The sequence below is a fragment of the Prionailurus viverrinus genome, chromosome A2, assembly GCF_022837055.1.
Source record: "Prionailurus viverrinus isolate Anna chromosome A2, UM_Priviv_1.0, whole genome shotgun sequence".
NCBI lineage: Eukaryota > Metazoa > Chordata > Mammalia > Carnivora > Felidae > Prionailurus > Prionailurus viverrinus.
In genome coordinates this window covers 165,608,226-165,622,067 of record NC_062562.1, presented here as the reverse complement: position 1 = coordinate 165,622,067, position 13,842 = coordinate 165,608,226, and positions in this window count along the sequence as shown.

Here is a 13,842-nt window from a genome sequence, read left to right as displayed (position 1 = left end):
CCAGAAATACACAGGGGGAGAGGGTAACGGGATTTCGAGGTTGAAAACACACTAGCTGTCGGGAGCCCCATTCTCCAGGGGGAGGAAAACCTGTCTGTGCATGAACACACATAAACGTGTCCCAGGTGGGCTTAAATTGTACCGACTTGCTACAGCCCTTGGGAGAAATGAGTCCCCATTCAGATCACCGCACAGGACTTGAATGCCTGAAAATGCAGGCCATTTCTTCCAGCCCTCTGCGCTGCGGAAGAACAATAACATTTTCACACGAGAAACTGCCTAGGAGGCTTTGAGCGGCTTACTTCTAAATCTGCTGCCGGGAACGCTGTCGCGGGTGACAATGAACCCAGTTCTGATGCCCTCGGAGCCTGGGCTCTGTGGATGGTCATTCGGCGGGCCATTGAATCTCCTGAACTTACTTGCCAAAGTTTAAAAGCATGTGTGCGGGTGTGCTCTGACTGCAACACAGGCTGTGTAGCATTCGTGGGATTCTCCAAGGGGCCCGCGTATTCCAAAGAGGTTAGGCACCGGTGGTTTAAAATGATTTAACACAGTCAATTATCTATTTAGTTTTGTAAGCCTGCTTTCTGAGCTGAAATAGTGCATTACCCTTCTCCATGCTCCTGGAGCATCTAAATGGAGCTCGAGCAAGAAATTCTTTTGCTTTCTTTGTGGGCCTCTCGGAGAAAAGCATTCGTCTGCCACACAGGCTTTCTGCCGCGCTTCCTAAAGGGTCCCCATTTCTCTACTGGGTAACTCCCGATAACCAGTGGAGGAATGAAAACTCAGCCACCTTCTGAGAATTTAAGGCGGTGGCAGGGGGCACGTCTGTTCCCGCTAGAGCAGTGGGACACGCAGCAGGTGCAGGTGCTGTGTGGAACCCCACTGGGGACGCGGCGCTAAACTCAGCACGGCCGCACCCCTGCAGAGTAGGGCCGATACAGCTTAAAACGATTACAATCTAGGGGCACCTGGGTGACTCTGTCAGGTAAGCGTCCGACTTCGGGTCAGGTCAGATCTCTCATGAGCTCGAGCTGTCAGCCCAGAGCCTGGAGCCTGCTTCAGATTCTGTGTCTCCCTCTCTCTCTCTGCCCCTCCCCTGCTCATGCTCTGTCTCTCAAAAATAAATAAACATTTAAGAAATTAAAAAAAAAAAGATTACAATCTAATTGACAAGACTAACAACTAGTTGAACATTTTATCATTCTTAAGTTGTTTCTTATGTGAAAGTCACTGTATACATTTCAAAGATGCTCCAGAGAAATGAAGTTCCCTGAAGCATGGAGCAATTAGACAGCATGCTTGGGAGTCAGGGAGATATAAATCAGGCCTGAAAGAGTGGGTTCTGTCTGGGTTTCTGAATATTCGAGATCTACCTTTGGTTTATAGATTTTTTTCCCCCAATGCAGCAAAAAGAAAATAAACCAGGATCCCAGTACCTTCTCTGCAGGGTCAGAAATATCACACACCAGGCAGGAACAGGGAGCCGTGGTCCTCACAGGGGCACCTGCTTATGGATACTAGTAAGCTCTCACCCCCACCCTCCATTTACTCATTGCAGGAAGGGGAAGGGGAGAGGAGATTGCCTCTGAGGCCCCAAATGCCCCGACATGCATGGACTCTGAACTCATGTTGACAATTTTGCCCTGTTACCAGTCCTGGTAATAAGCAGAGAGAGTGTATGCGGTGGGCGATCTGGTGAGTATTGACAAGCAAAGAGATATCCCATCCACTCTCATGCTGAGAAACATCTATCCAATCTGCTTAAAAGCTCACGGTTGGTCATTCCATTGTGGCACTAAAGGACCCTGTTCCAATACAGACGAGTCTTCTTAGAAAGGTAGATAAAATCTATCTGCCAGTAATGTCTTAATAAAAATTTATTTAGTTTGCCTCAGTGGATGGAATACAAAACTGGAAGTTTGGGGTAAGAGGTAGAAAATGCTGACCATAGTAGATGGGATAGATAGATGGACCTAAGTGGGAATTAGGATGAGGGGAAAAGGCACCAGTCACCAGAAGGGAAGAGAAGGTTGTTGAAAGGAGCCACAATGAGGATCAAACCTACGTGTGACCCTCAAGGATGGACTGACCAGGCACATTAAGGTCTGAGAAGGGTAGGAGAGGACAGGCAGCAAGCTATACTTCATGGGCCAGTAGAAATGACTAGAAATTGAGAAAAGTTCTTGCCTTTAAGACTTCGCTCTTCAAAAGAGTGTTCCAGAACACAGGTTTAAACGCGAACTGGCCTTTCTGTCTGCTTTCCACAGCCTTAGAATTTTTTTTATTGCCTGACTTCTTTTTTTTTTTTAATTTTTTTTTAACGTTTATTTATTTTTGAGACAGACAGAGAGCATGAACGGGGGAGGGGCAGAGAGAGAGGGAGACAGAATCGGAAGCAGGCTCCAGGCTCTGAGCCATCAGCCCAGAGCCCGACACGGGGCTCGAACTCGCGGACCGCGAGATCGTGACCTGAGTTGAAGTTGGATGCTTAACCGACTGAGCCACCCAGGTGCCCCCCTTTTTTTTTTAATTTTTTTTAACGTTTATTGCCTGACTTCTGTAGTAGCACCCATGAAACAAACACGTGGATGGATCCAACAAATTTGCAGAATTTCCACTTCCCTCTGAGCTCTCTCCCCACTAGCTTCTATCAGATATGATCTGTTCAGCTTCTAGAGTTGAAAGAAAAAAAAAACCCGCACATTTGTGTGACATTTTTCAGGTAAATTGAAAACTTGTTTCTCACCCTTGGGGGACGTGCCCAGAGTTGTGCACAACAACCAAGAAACTGGCTTATGAACGTCGGAGAAATCTTGGTGTTTGTCAGTCCCCAGTGGACTCCCACATCTGGGAAGGGACTTGTGTTTCTCTCAAGTCTCTTAACATCTCAGTACTCCTGTCCATTTTATTCCCTCCTGGCTGCAATGCAAAAAGAGAAAGAAAACCAGTTATCTTAAGAAGCCAGGGATTCTAGTATCTTTTTAGTGTAACTATTGGTTTCTTACCCCCAAGCCATTTTCCAAGAGATTCCTTGGAGTGTCATAACCTGTAGGAAATAAAAATTCTGAAATATTAATAGTTTGAGAAAAAAAGGGATGGCATTTAATCTTTCTGCTGTGTCTGGGAGAGGTATAAACTAACCGGGAGCAAACCTCATTGATTTAGATAAACCAGGCGTTGTGCTCTGAATTCCCTAACACTTCCAAAGGCAACTCCCTTCCAACACTGAGTGGAGAAACACTGGCAAAATTTTGCCAATGAGCAAACTTTAATGAGCTGGGTAAAAATGATTTCTAATTAGTACATTAATTAATTTTTATGCAAATAGATTCTTCATAGGAGTTGAGAACAGGTTGTTCTCCCGAGCAGAGATAAATTTGCCTTATTTACAGTGTTGATTTACTTGGGGAATCCTTTTTATTGTTCCCCCAAAAAGTAATTTGTTTTATGATTGAAGTAATCTTTGGCCCAGACTCTATCCAAGTTTTCACACAATTTTGGTAGTAGGATCTAATTGATGAGGTTTTATTATGCTAAAAAATTTACTCAGAAAGATAAATTATAAAAGGACACACACACACACACTTGAAAATAATACCTAGCAAAAAAAACGCTTTAAGGGAGTGGTCCTCTTCTTGTGTTTATTTCATGATTCATCCTAAACCTTGGACCTTTGGGGGCAGGGCGTAATGAAAGGCTTAAGAATCAACATTCTGAGGCTTCAGAACAGATAGGGCACCTGGGACCTAAACAGAACCAAGAAATAATTGACTAGAAGAACCTTGAAATCGCATAATCATAATGCCAGATTCCTCTTCCCATCCCTCATGGAGCCCATTTTACAGACATGAAAACTTAAGGATAGGAATGGGGATTCACTTGATCACGATCACACAATTGATGAATTAGGGTTTGGGTGCATAGAAGATAAACCCCAATTATCAGTGCCTTGAACACAAAGACGTATTTCATCCCACATAAAGTAAATCCAAGGTGGGCAGTCAGGGTTGGTGCGATCATCCCGTTTTCCTTACAAGTCTAGGCTGTGTGCGCCTTCCACATTCGTGGTTTCTCACATGCTGTAGCATTTTATCCACCTGACAGACAGCAAAAAGCAGGAAGACCTCAAACAGGAAAACAGGGGCCCTCAAACTCTTTGTCCCTCCCTCCCTGAAGGAACCTGTCTCCACTTCCCAGCCAAGGACATCTCACTGGTCAGCAGAGCCATCGGGCCACTTGAAGTGCAGTTTGAGAAATGACATCCTTTTTTTTTTTTAAGTTTATTTATTTACTGAGAGAGAGAAAGGGTGCGAGAGCAAGCAGGGGGGAGGGAGAGAGAGAGAATCCCAAGTAGGCTATGTCTGTCAGCGGAGAGCCTTAGGTGGGGCTCAGTCCCACAAACCATGAGATCATGACCTGAGCTGAAATCAAGAGTTGGGCGCTTAACCGACTGAGCCACTCAGGTGCCCCTGGAAATGGCATCCTTTAGCTGAATGCATTTGGTGTCCTAAGCACGTGCACACACACACACACACACACACACACACACACATCCAAACACATACACAAGACAAACAAAAAGAGTAACTGAAAAGGGGGGTTTTATAAATAAGAGGGGAAAATTGATACTAGGCAAATAATTATGTTTTCTTTTTTTTCTCTTTCTTTCTTTCTTTCTTTCTGCCACAGAACTACTTAGTGTCAAAAATAAAACTAAGGGTTCTTAAATCACTCTTCTATGAAAACAGAAAAATTAAGAATCTCTGAATGTAAACATCCTTACTGGATATATTTAAAGTAAAATGGCAAGACTTCGACAATGAAGCATCATCTCTTTGTGCTATCCCAGCAGCTACCAGTGGCATTCAGATGATATTTCCAGGAAGGCTTCCTGAGTCTAACACCAGATCTGCTTCAGACCCCAAGGCTACAACCCAACAGTGTGATCTTGGTCATGTTGTGTATTTTCCATGACTGTTAAAGTTTGTCTCTGTGAAATGAAACTCCCCAGGCATGGACTGAGGAGCCCTTAGCCTCTCTGTCGGCTTTCCCAACAAGGCCAGTACAGGAAAATACGTAATCTAAATAATGTACTTCCTAATGATGAGTGACGTGGGGCATGTTTTCATGTGCCTGCTTTGTTAAAGATTAGTTGACCATCTAATTATGGGTTTTTTTTCCTGGACTTTCTATTCTGTTCCGTGTGTCTATTCTGATCTGTGTGTCTTTTTTGTGCTGGTACCATACTGATGATTACAGGTCTGTAATATAACTTAAAGTCCAGAATTGTGATGCCTCCAGCTTCGCTTTCCTTTTTCAGGGTTGCTTTGGCTATTCAGGGTCTTATGTGGTTTCATACGAATTTTAGGATTGTTTGTTCTAGCTCTGCAAAACATGCTGGTGGTATTTTGATAGGGATTGCATTAAATCTGGAGATTGCTTTGAGTAATATGGAGATTTTAGCAATATCTGTCCTTCCAATCCATGAACATGGGATGTCTTTCCATTTCTTTGTGTCTTTTCAGTTTCTTCCACCAGCATTTTATAGTTTTCAGAGTACAGGTCTTTCACCTCTTTGCTTGGTTGATTCCTAGGTTATCTTATTGTTTTTGGTGCAATCATAAATGGGATCGATTCCTTCATTTCTCTTTCTGCTGCTTCATTATTAGTGTACAAAAATGCAACAGATTTCTGTACATTGATTGTGTATCCTGTGACTTTACTGAACTTGTGTATCAGTTATTGCAACTTTTTTGGTGGAATCTTTCAGGTTTTTTACATATAGTATCATTTCATCTACCAACAGTGAAAGTTTTACTTCTTCCTTGCCATTTTGGGTGCTTTTTACCTTTTTACTGTCTTCTGAGTCTAGGACTTCCAGTACTATGTTAAATAACGTGAGGAAATTGGACATCCCTGTCTTGTTTCTGACCATTGGAGACAAGTTCTTAGTTTTTCTCCCTTGATGATGATATTAGCTGTGGGTTTTTCATATATGGCCTTTATTATCTTGAAGTATATTCCCTCTAAGTCTACTTTGTTGAGAGTTTTTATCATGAATGGATGTACCTTGTCAATTGCTTTTTCTGCATCTATTGACATGATCATATGGTTCTAGTCCTTTCTTTTATTAATGTGATGTATCATGTTGATGGATTTGCAAACATTGAACCATCCTTGCATCCCAGGAATAAATCCCACTTGATTGTGGTGAATGATTGTTTTAATGTATTTGTTGGATTCAGTTTGCTAATATTTTATTGAGATTTTTTGCATTCATATTCATCAGGGATGTTGACCTGAAGTTCTCCATTTTAGTGGAGTCTTTATCTGGTTTTAGTACCAGAGTAATGCTGACCTCATAGAATGAATTTGGAAGTTTTCCTTCCTTTTCTTCCTTTTTTTTTTTTTTTGTATAGTCTGAGAAGAATAGGTATTAACTCTTCTTTAAATGTTTGGTAGAATTCACCTGTGAAACCCCAAATGACAATGATTTTTGTTTTCATCCATGTATTCACTCATTATTTCATACATTTAGAAAGTACGTTTTAAAGTATTTCTGATGAAGCTAATAATCTTACAAAAAAATTTGTTCTTGAGGATGTGATAACAGTAGGATAAGGATGGGAATGATGATGATGGTGATGAAGGTGATGGTGGTGGTGATGATGATGTTGGTGGCGATAGTGTTGATGAAGATAACTGCAAATACTGAAGTGGAACTTGCTAAGTGCCAGAGATTGTTCTAAGCATTTTTGAATTATTTCGTTTAATCTTTTTTTTTTAATTTTTTTAAATTTATTTTTGAGACAGAGAGAGAGCATGAACGGGGGGAGGGTCAGAGATAGAGGGAGACACAGAATCGGAAGCAGGCTCCAGGCTCCGAGCCGTCAGCCCAGAGCCCGACGCGGGGCTCGAACTCACGGACCGCGAGATCGTGACCTGAGCTGAAGTCGGACGCTTAACCGACTGAGCCACCCAGGCGCCCCTCATTTAATCTTTTTAACGGCTCCATGAGTTGATTAATATTTTTATCCCAGTTTTGCATATTAGAAAGATGAGACATAGAGGTATGAGTTATCAGTTAAAGGCCAGTTGTGTTTTTCTATCTACCTCCAAGAAAACAGAATAGTGCATTGTGCTGGGTATCTTCTATATAGTCCCTGTTGATCTCCACCTCTGGTATTCCTGGCCTTAGGCAATGTCTTCCCCATGAATAACTTCCTTCCAATCAAAAGGCTTATTCAACGCTGAGGGGATGTTACTTTTGTGATTAGATGTATAAAGTCTAATTTCCATCTTGCTGGGAAACTCTCCTCCATTAGTGACTTTGATGAAGCAGGTTGCCATGTTGAGATGGCTCACATGATAAAGCACCGAGGGAGGCCTGGGGCTAACACCCAGCTAGGAACAGAGGCCGTTAGTCCAACAGCCTGGAAGGAACTGGATCCTGTTAAAAACCACATAAGTGAGTTGGAAGCTGATCCTTTCCTAGCTGAGCCATCAAATCAGATCTTAGCTCTGGCTCACCTTGACAGAGGACCTAGCTCAGCCATGCCAGATTGCTGACCCATGAGAACTACAAGACAATGAATGTGTGTTGTTTTAAGCCACTGAGCTTATGGTAATTTGGTACACATAGATAGGTAAATAACATATATATAGTACTTTTTAGGAAGGCCCCTCAAAAAAATCTAAAAGCAAAGGCACATTCGAAGTTAAATTAATATCAGTGGTAATAAAAAATAGAAATTAAACTAACATTAAGACACAAAAATATTTTATGGTTTTCCAGGAAAAGTACAGTAAATTATATAACTAGCTTTGGGGAGGGTTTGAGAAAATGGCACTTCTAGTTGGGTGTAGATCAGAACAATCTTTTGGAAAGAAAGTTCGCAGTATGTATTAAAAGACTTAAAATGTATTTTTTCTTTGGGGCACCTACGTGGCTCAGGTGGTTAAGTGTCCAACTTCGGATTTTATCTCAGGTCATGATCACACGGTTCGTGGGATCAAACCCCTTGTTGGGCTCTGTGCTGACAGTGCAAAGCCTGCTTGGGGTTCTCTCTCTCTCTCTCTCTCTCTCTCTCTCTCTGCCTCTCTCTCTCTCTCTCTCTTTCTCTCTCTCTCTCTCAAAATAAACAAACATTTTTAAAAATGTATTTTCTCTTAACACGAAAATTCTTGTAAGAATTTCATCTTAAGAAATAATCAGGTTTTTGCGTAGAAATACAGCAGGTTGCTGCTCAGTGGGTATTCACTTAAATTATATAATTATAAATGATCGAACACTGAAAGAAGTCTGAACATTTAACAATATGTCACTAAGTTAGAATAGCTCCAAAGACAGAATTCTATGTACTCCTTGAAATGTTCAAGAGAGAGAAAAAAAGATTGAATGGCATAGGAAAATAATTATGATGTATTAAATCCCAAAGTATGTTGTAAAACAGAATGCACAGTAGGTCTTTGTTTGTATAAATTATACGTCTAGGTGTGCATATATGTTGCCTGCCTAGGGGAAAAATGATGGAAACAATTTACAGTAGGAAGGTTAAATGCTGTTGCCTTAGTTGCTAGAATTATAGTATTAGAGATTATTTTTATGCTCCTACTGTTCTCTGTTGCATTCCCCATTAAAAAAAATGATTATAGGTTGTTCTTGTAATTAGGAAAAAAATAATCCGTTATTGCTAATGACATAACTCATTTCATGATGCCAGGCAGATGATATGTTACTGTATATTCATTTTCAAAAAATTTTTGTACACAGAAGACCCAGACAAATACATTAAATCAAGAAAATCCTGATAATATATTGTCTCTGGGAAGCAATGAAGTTAATCTTTCATTTTGCTCTTGATAGTTAATTTACTTCTCCTCATACGTCGCCTCAGCAATCCATCAGCGCAACTCCAGAGCCGCTGGAAACAAAATGATATCTTAACAACGTTGGCTGTAGATGAGAATTGCTGGACTATTAAGTACAAAGGGTATAAAGTAATCAAAAGACATTCTATTCTAAAATATTGAGCATACAGAATGTTCTTGCAAAGTTCTAAGAGAAGGGGAAAAACTCTACAAAATATGGAACCAATTTACTTCTCCGTGAGAGTTTTCGGAGTAAATCATTTGTTGTTCACTGCAGTTGAAATGTGATCCCTGGTTGGAACTAGCAACCGCAAATACTAATCAACCATGTATGTATATCTTCATGCTATCACGGAATCCTATTAAACTGCACAGTCTCATTCGTGGTTTTTATTCCTTAGCAAGAAACGCTTTGTTTCAATCTATCAAGACTCTAGCAGAGCATAAACATGATTAATTAATGATCATCCATACATGCCACTGTGTCACGAATAACTTGATTTTCTCAGACTATCTACACATACATAGTTAGCAAGTCATAAAAGTGAGTTAAGTTGGAGCCAGTGATAATGACAATGAAAATGGCAAATGGCAAGTTAGGAAGTGGAGGAAGCATGGTACTATCCTCTGCACAAAACCAGCGACTCATGGAATCTGTGTGTAAAAGAGAATGACCCGGATGTGTCTAGGTTGAGGAGTAGCACCTTACGTAGTAAGAATCAATGTAACCATAGGCTCATTTATAAAATACATACAGAGATAAGGGAGAAAATACTAAAGAAAGGCATGAACAGATACTAGAGGATTTTTCAAGTCTGTAGCCAAATCCATGGTCCAGTCAACATGGTTTTTGCCCTACAGTGGGCCTTCAGTTCTGCATTATTATTTTTCATTTGTGTTTTATTCGTTGATTGCACATTTTTGTAAGAGCTATCTAAAATCATTGTGTGGCCAAGATAGGGAGGAGACATGTTTGTCTGAGCTCTGACTCGTGTTTGTTGAGCACATATACACTCTGCTAGGATTTAGGGACTCAGTGCTAACCAACATACTCAGCCCTCACCAATAGGTACTGGTGAAATTGGGATGCCAGCATTGTCTCTTTGAGTGACAACATTTCTCAGAATAACGGAGCAGTCCCCTAAGACACAGGATAGCGGGGCAGGTCTCGAGATAGAGCCAGGGGTGGTGTAAGGTGAAGTTCATCATTCTACCTGTCATCCGCCAAGGAATCCCGTAGCATCACGGGATGGTCTGATGAGAAGCATCAGCCCCTAAATGAGGTGAGCAGAGTGAATGTGTGGGGTAAGAGGCGGGCCACTGGTGGTCTCTTTCCGGCCCATGCCACTGGACACCCTTTCTGTCATACCACTGTGATTAAGGACAAAGCTAGAGCCAAATTCACCTATGCAACTTAACCGCTCAGTAACCTTGAACATATAGCTCAGTCTCTCTGAGCTCAGGCACCTCAACACCAACTGTGGTGCCAAGCACATTGTTAAAAAGCCCTTAGATGGTATATGAAATTTGGTCATTGTCACTAATGTCAATTCTTTAACATTCTGGAAACATCCCTGGGCCTTCTGCATATTCTGTGGGACACTCCCATAAATACTGACCTGCTATTGGATCGTGGGTGGTGCAAGAGACACGACCTAAGAACAGAATCTGGGAATCTGTAGCTGCTATGTCATGGGCATCATGGATGGAATTTTGCCTGAGGTTGGTCTACGGGATTCTGCCACAGTGAGTTTAGGAGATGGGTCATGGGGTTGCTGCCAGTATTTCCCCAGCAATTTGTTTGATATGCCCAATCTGTCTCCTGGTTTAGAGGGTGTTGTCCAAGGCCATGACATTGACATTTGCTGCCTGTGCCCAGAAATCTCAGGGTTAAACTGGGCACCGTGTCAGGAGTTGAGGGAAGAAGAAAAGTAAGCCGTTCGAGTGCATTCTTCCTGTACCATGTAGAGTATGAGGTGAAATGTAGGCTCATCCCATTTCAACAAATTCACGAGTGAGGAATGAGTTTGGTAGAACTGGCTGTCCTTTCTGAAAGGAGGTGCCTAAGCATCATTGGAAACCATATTTGAAGGAGTTTGAGCGGCCACCAGGTGTCAGTGAGGACAGCAGTGTGTCCCAGGTGAACGACCGGCCACAAGCCCATTAGCCACTCACCCCGGCCACCTGCTCACAAATGTGTCTCCCAGGCTTTGCCACTCCCGGCCTTCCCTGCGTCTGGTAAGGCGGACCGGGGCCGAGCAACTTCCGCGTTTGATTTAGGAGCGTGACTTTCCGACTACCACCTACGGGATGTCACGGCCATTGTCGAGCCTGGCGACCGTAGGCCATGGTACAGTGGGTAAGAATTCAAGCCCTGGCACCAGACACGCGGGGCTCACAGATGGCCGTGCTGTAGCCTGGAGTGCAACCAGTCCTTCCCGAAGCAGTGATGAGGCGTCCATCCCGATGTGGGCAGGGAAGAGTGTCAGGAGGAGGAGAGACGGTAATCACACGCTTGCAGGGGGCCGCTCTGTCCTACAGTGGGGCCATCAGCCCCGCCAGCTTCCCTGCAGGCGATCTGGCCTGTGAGTGGCTGTCCGCCTCCCAGCATCCAGAAGTCTTGGAAGAGGACTTTTTAATGCAGCACTTGGGCAGGGGGCGGCTCAGACACCAGGAGAAAGCTAGCCCAGTGCTCCACGATCGCTGCAGCTAGGCTAGCTCAGACATACACCCCACTTCTACCATCGCCTCCCCCACCCTGTTAAATCATGGTGCTCCATGCCTTCTGTTCCTGAGTCTGACTTCCTGCACCTGGGGGCCCCCAGGGACCGCCATCCTGCATTTGCACAGCGTGGCTGCCCTGGCCCTGAATCTCGGCTCCGAGGGGCAGCTTTGCAGGGAATGAATGGCTTCCCCTGTTGATCTTCATTTGCTATGTTGGATCCGTAAACACGGCTCCCAGCACGAGCAAGTCTGAAATTTGTCAAAGTGGTTTCGTCGCCCTTTGGCATTTTGAGGTAACTTAAAAAAAAAAAAAAAAGTCAATTGCCCTTGCAGAGTTCTTCAAGATCTTATTATTCTCGTGTCATCAGATTTAATGGATGAGAGTCCATGCCATGCTTTAAGCTTGCCTCAGGAGTGGGATTTTTAGGGGTGCCTGGGTGGCTCCGTTGGTTAAGTGTCGGACCCTTGGTTTCAGCTCATGATCACGATCGCGTGGTTTGTGGGTTCGAGCCCCCCGTCGGGCTCTGTGCTGACCGTGCAGAGCCTGCTTGGGATCCTCTCTCTCTCCTTCTCTCTCTGCCCCTCCCCTGCTCACTCACACTTGCTCTCTCAAAATAAGTAAGTAAATAAATAAACAACTTAAAATTTTTTTAGATGTGTGATTTTTAAAGTCAATTTTATTGAGGTGTATTACACACCAATATAATATACCCGTTTTAACTGTGCAGTTCAACACTTTGACAAATGTGTGCACCCACGAAACCATTACCATTTCCGCCACAGGGAATGGTTTTCTCATCCCCAAAACTTCCCTCTTCTCCTCTTAGGCAAAAGCCAAAATATCTCCTGCCACTTGCTGTACGTCTTTGTCACTACTTAGTGCCATCAGTCTTGTAAATGCTGGTTACGCTAGTGGTTTTAATTTTCGTTTTTCTGATGTCTAAAATGTTGAGCATTTCCTGTTGTGCGTATGGGCCACATATATAGAATATATAATACCTAATATATAGCATTGTACATACATCTTCTTTTGAGAAGTGTCCGCATGAGTCTTTTGACTCCACAAAATCACTTTGTTGAGGTGCGATTAATGGACAAAAAGCTGTGCATATTTAACGTATACACATTGATGAGTTTGGAGATAAGTATATACCCGTGAAACCATCATCACAGTCAATGCCATAAACATACTCATAAGTTTCCTCCTGCACTCTGCCCTTCTTTCTTTTGTGACAAGAACAATTAACATAAGCAAACTCAGATTAACATAAGCAAATAAGTGTTGTTAATTAAAATTAAAAATAGAACTACCATATGACCCGGCAATTTCACTTCTGGGAATACATCCAAAGGAATTGAAAGCAGGGTCTCAGAGAGATACCGGTTCTGCCGCGTTCGTTCCAACGTCGTCCTCAACCGCCAAGACGGGGAAGATACCTTCACGTCACCAACAGATGAAGGGATAAAGATGTGGTATTCACATATGATGGAATGTTATTCAGCCATAAAAAAGAAGGCAATTCTGCCATTTGCTGGGACGCAGATGAGCCTGGAGGGCATTATGCGAGTGAAATAAACCAGCCACAGAAGAACAAATTCTGTGTAATTCCAATTATATGAGGAATCTAAACAAGTCAAACTTCAAGAAACAGAGTAGATATGTCAGCTGGGGAAGGTGGGGAGCTGGGGGGTGTTGGTCAAAGGGTCCAAAGGTTTAGTTACGCAAGGTGAGTAAATCCGGGAAGTCTGTTGACTCTTTAATTGTGTTGCTTTGCTTTTTATTATTGAGTTGTAAGAGCTCTTTATATGTTCTGGATATATAAATATGTATAAATTATGTATGTGTGTGTATATATACTTATATATATTAGCTACAGTAAGTATCCAATTTTGATGAAATCCAATTTATCAATTTTCTTTTCTATAAAGGTTGTGCTTACTGTGTGCCAGCCTCAGCCCATCAATAACCAATCTCATGGCCGGACCAGCCATGAGCCTTTGTGGCTCTTAACTGTTGCCAGTTACACCCTCGGCAGACACCCTCGGCAATAACCATCAGGAAACTTTGGAAGAAAAGGTTGGTTACTTACGGTACCTGGAAATGACACAGCACACCTGGGGCCACGTTCCAGGGTTTCGGAGGAGCTGGCGAAGGCCGAAGCTTCCGCTTTTGATTGGGATCCAGGAGGGTAGGGGCCTAGGATTTCACAGACTTACTAGATATTGGTGGATTTAAAACATAAG